Here is a 5,814-nt window from a genome sequence, read left to right as displayed (position 1 = left end):
GAATTCTTGTTCCTGTCATCAAACCTAAAAGTTATTTGTTTCTGTATTTTCTCTATATGTTATATTATTGTTCTCCAACCTTCTTAGATGTTCTATAGATTATAGTACTTGGAAGCAGGTTGGCAGCAACTTTATGTAGATTCATTTCATTGGAAGTCTGGTGGACTGTACACAGAAAAAATAAGTCCCACCCTAAGCAATGGGTCTTATTCTAGTCTCATATTTACACAAAACGATTTTAATTCTTGTGATCTCCCTACTACTACATGCTCTCTTTTGAGATATGGGACGGGTGGTGGGAGAGGAGAGGGCTGGAGAGTGAGATATAGAGAATGTCTGAAAGGACAAAAATTAAATTGTCAGGACATTTTTGAATGGGAAAAAATATGTGATTTTACTGGTTTTGCTTATACTTACAATTTTTTATAATCAGGAAAGAACACATTTAATTTTACTTTCTTAATATTGAAGTCACCTTGCTTCTCTTCCTTCTAGAAATAAATAACTGTTGTCACACACAAAAAAGTAACTCTGTGAAGTGATAGAGAATGTTAATCTGTTTCATGTAGTAGCCATTTTACTGTCTATATGGACCCACAGCATCATGTTGTAAGCCTCAAAATTATACAATAAAATATATTTTTAAAAATGATTGACAACTCTGAAAGTAGCTCTCAAATTTATTATGGAGTGAGAGCTGGAAGGATGAAGGTATAGGAAACAACAAGTGATGATGAGATTGGCCTGAGATAGTAGTATTTAGTCAGTGAGACAGAAGAGATCAGGTTAGTACAACTGGCAGAAAATTCTATATAGTTAAGCTTACTTGTCATAGACTGCAAACAAACATGTACAAGCAGACATTTACATGTTTTTGCATATTCTTTCACCTCTACACACACTATACATAAAAACATACATAATCAATGGAGGGAAGAGAAAGGAGAAAAAAAGAAAATATTTAGTAAGTGTCATGATGCAGTACAGTTAAATTTAATAAGGAGTGTCTGAGAGTTACAGAGACTTTCCAGGGTTCAATCACTATTAACTGAAAATAAAGTAAATGGAAATAAAGGTAGCATTTTATAGATCCTTGCTTACATCTGAAATGCTGACTTTTTGGCCAGTCATTGTGGATCTAGTCAGGAATGTGGAACAGAATCTCCTTGGCCTTTCCAGCTCATTTACTGGGTAACAGATACTAGAAAAATGCTTGGGAAAATTAATTCGTTTTTTCCATGGGTCAATATTTCCATGGGTAAATTAACTGTGCTAAGGGGATATTTCCCTCAGGAAAAAACTGCAGAAAGAGACCTCAAGATAACAGAAAGAGACCTCCCCTTAGAACAGAGTATGGTTCTTTGTTGTCCCAGAAGAATAAAATTTCACTTTTTAATTCTCTATTTATTTATTCATTTATTCATGCATTGATTTATTTGGTGGAAATAAGGAAACGTTTTATTTTTTGGTTTGAATGCTACTTAAATATTATGCATATTTATTTACATTTTCCAATAAAATGTTGAAAAGAAATTCAGACCAAAAATAAATTCATAGAGAAAAACCTTTGAAAAGTCTTATTATAGCTCTCAAGTCTCAATTTCCCCTCCAATCCCCAACTGTGATTTATAGGACTCAACACAATTTTTTGCAGATATAACATAATTTGTATATAAACATATGTAGTCACACAGAAGTTTTAACATTTGACATAAATAGGATCCTTATGTAAGTATCATTCTATGATTTAGTCTTTTCCCTTTCTATAATATGTCTTTGGTTTCTGCATAAATTAACATATCTTTTTTTTAAAAAAAGGAGTTCTATAATTTAGCTTTTCATAATTTATTTAACTCTTCTCTAGCTTGTGGTCTTTATATTGTTTCAAACCATTGTTAAGGATATGTATGTATATCCTTTATATTATATGTAGTTGGGATGAGTTTGAACCACTGCTGCAAACTTAAACAAGTGAGACTGGTCAAGGTATTTTGCTTCTGCATTTCAGTTTCTGCCATTGTAAAATGGGAATATTAACAGTATCTAACTCAATGAATTAATATAAATAAAGTTTTCAGAATAGTACCTGGGGATTGTCAACAATACTTTGGGCCTTTTTGTAGGCATCTGTAGAATAGATTCCTAAAATTAGACCTGCTGTATCAAAGGTATGATATTGAATTTTTTAATTAAAAATAAAATTGCATCTATTTATCATGTATATCATAATGTTATAGAATACGGACACATTGGATAATGGCTAAATCAAGCTGAATAGCAAATGTATTACCTCACAGTTATCATTTTGGGATAGAAACCCAAAATGTACTCTCTGACATTTTTCAAAAATGCAATTTACTGTTATGACTTATGGTCATCACATTGTACAAATGATCTCTTAAACTTAGTCTTCTTGTCTAACTGAAATTTTGTGTCTCTTTAGGTTCACTCACTTTTTAGATGATGAAAATCAGAATCACCTCTGTCTCCTTACTCCATCTCAACCAATAAGCTTTCACCAGGCTCACCAATATCCTAATAAATTCAATCATGATTGAACAATTATTCAATATTAATTCAACAATACTTATGTTTCTGAATTATTAACAATTTAGGACTCCAATCATAATGATATGAGAAACTTAAGGGAATATATCGATCATCTAACTTAATCCCTTATTGATATTATAAGTGAGAATGTTTGTTCCCAGTAGGAAGTGACTAGATCATGGTTGAAAAACAAATAACAAAATCAGTATTTCAAGGCAGGTGTCCAATATATTTGACAGACAGATTACTTTCCATTTTCATCCTACTTAAGTATCCTTTAGCTTTTGCCATCTTTTAATACTCCTTATTTCTTTTTTGTTGTTGTTGTTGGAGTCTCACTCTGTCACCCAGGCTGGAGTACAGTGGCAAGCACATGGCCACCCCAGCATCGACCTGCTGGGCTCCAGTGAGCCTTCCACCTCAGCCTTCCAAGTAGCCGGAATTACAGGCGCACACTACCACTCCCGGATAACTTTTGATTTATTGTGGAGACGAGTTCTCGCCAAGTTGCCCGAGCTGGTCTTGAACCTGCAGGCTCAGGAAATCCACTCACCTCGGCCTCCCAAAGTGCTGGGATTACAGGATGAGCCACCAAACTCAACCAATACTCCTTATTTCTTAAACCCTTTCCTTTCTTAAGTTTATGACTCACCACTATGACCAGTCTCCCTTGATAGATCTTGGATAATTCTTTATTACATCCCTCATTTCATATTAACTTTAAAAAAACTATAAAGTTGGTTTCAACCAGAATATTTCCAAATAAATAAACAAGATAATTTCAGAGAGAGAGAAGTTCTATAAACACAGTAAGGATGATAGGGAGTGAAGGGAAAAGGTACCACCTTAAGATGTTTGGGGAAAGCCTCTAGAAGCCTGATAACTGTGCTGAGAATGAGCTGACGATGTTGATTATGAACCAGATGTACCAAGAGGGATTGGCAGAGCATTTCAGATTAAGGAAATAGCAAGTGCTAATGACTGTACGTCAGGGTGAACTCTTTTTTTAAGGACAAGAAAGTCAGTCATTATGTCTGAGTATAATGACTGCAGAGATCATTATACTCAAATTATATGCAAATTTGGGGCTTAGATTAAGTAAAACGTGCAGAATAGGAGTTTAAATTTTATTTCAAATGCCACTGGAGGAAAGTATTAATACTCACATAATTTGAGTTGTATTTAAAGAAAACCCTGTGGATGCTATAGTGGAAATTGTTTTTAAGGAATAGAAGGTTTATGTAAGATAAAGGGGCTAGTGCCAAAATGATGCCAGTGGACAATGAGAAAGTCACTAGACCTAGGAATTAATATTTTAGACATATTGCTACAGAATTGCTGTAAGAACTAGCAAGAGAGAACTAAAGAATAAGCCAAAGAAGTTCAGGATAACTCAGGTTTCTGGAATGGGCAGCTGAGTGGTGGTTCTGTTTATTGAGAGAGCTAAGTATGTGGAAAGAAAATTAAGATTACTACTTTGAACATGTTCCATTCAAATAGTGCTCATCCATTGTGTATTTTACTATACCTGGCTTTAGAGATTACACACATTATTTCTCCTTCTTGGAAAAGTGTTTTGTGACCTATTTGTTCCCTCTATCCTTTCATCTAATTCCTAATTGTCCCTTCGTATTGAATTAATTATTTCTTTCACCTAGAGGCTTTGCCTGAACCTTGCCAGACTTGGTTATTCTCTGTCCTTTGTGTTCTATGGCACCTCTTCCTTAACTTCTTGACTTAGAATTTACTATTTTATTTTCAATTCTTTAGTTCGCCTAAAACTAAGCTTATTTTCCCTTTTCAACTTATCCATTCTTCTGTGTTCCTTAAGCTGATGAGGGATACTCCATCCACCTTGTCATACAGACCATTAATTCCTAAATCGTTTTTGATAAAAGGTCAATTGTTTTGTTTTTTATTTTTTAACACTGTGGATCTATACATTGTCTAACTGCACATGACTAGCGGGTACCTCACATTACACAGATCACCACATCAGTTCAGCAACAACCAAATGGGTCCATTTTATGTTCAATAAGACAAGTCCTCTGATAATGAACTTAAATATCACAGCAATACCAACTTGCTATAAATATTTATAAATACTCTTAATTTCTATACATATTTTGTCTGAACCAGTACTATTCTCACACCCACACCAGTTTGCACACTAATCCAAAACATACTCTAATAGCACTAATCTAAGACATACCAGACTCCATTCTCCTTCTATTCCTCTCTATATAATTATATTTTAAATAAGATGAGCATTTTGTGTGGAATCTCATTTCTGTCTCTTTCTGTTCTTTCTTTTCACATCTGCCTTAATTCAGTGATCATCATCTCTTGGCTAGTCTATTAAAAAATTTTTCTAATTAGTGTTTTCTATCTGTGACAAAGATAGTTTGTGAAATGTTCATTGAGAACCCCTCCATCTCCTAGCCTCTGGAGGTTGCACAGGGACTATGTGACTATTTCTTTCTGGCCAATATGCTGTCAACAAAAAGGACACCTATCATTTCTAGGCAGAGGTCATTAAAGAGCAACTGCAAAATTTCCATGTTCTCTAATTCCCTTTGGTGTTGACCATGGAAGCTAAGTATTGAGATGTTAGAATTAGAATCACCAGACGGAAGATTTTTGACCTCTAGGTCACTGTTTGAAGGACAGCTGACTTGTAAAGTCACCAAAGAATTAAAAATTTTTGAGTTAAATTAATGAACTAAGTAATTTGTTTTGCAGTATTGCTTAGTTTATTCTAACACAATCTCATTTCCACGTAGCCCTCAAAATGGTTTCTTAAAACATATACAGTACCTAATCTTGCCACTACAGGCTTGATACATTTTAATGCCTTCTTATTATTTAGATGATGAAATTAAAAATGCAATATATCATAGGATCTAGGTTGTCTACCTCTCTACTTTTATTTTTTGTTCATTCCCCAGTGAAAACTTATCCAGCAACACTAAGGGACATGTTTTTTTCATGCCTCATTCATTTTATACATGCTGTGTCGACCGGAGATATCTTTTTATACTCCAGTTCTGTCTAATCAGAGTATTTATTATTCAGTGAGATTTCTCCTTCAATATCTCACTATTACTATGCCACAGAGTTGATTTATCATTTATATGTTCTGTTACTGTTCCTAATACAATTGCTACAGCATTATTGTTATTGTAAGGGCAATTTTTGAGTACGTAGGAGAACACCTCCTAGGTGATCTCCTAATTTAAATACTTTCCAGAACAAAGAGAGTTA

The sequence above is a fragment of the Carlito syrichta genome, unplaced genomic scaffold (assembly GCF_000164805.1).
Source record: "Carlito syrichta isolate Samal-C Ts95f unplaced genomic scaffold, Tarsius_syrichta-2.0.1 Scaffold312065, whole genome shotgun sequence".
Taxonomy (NCBI): Eukaryota; Metazoa; Chordata; class Mammalia; order Primates; family Tarsiidae; genus Carlito; species Carlito syrichta.
Note: the sequence above shows the minus strand (reverse complement) of the source record.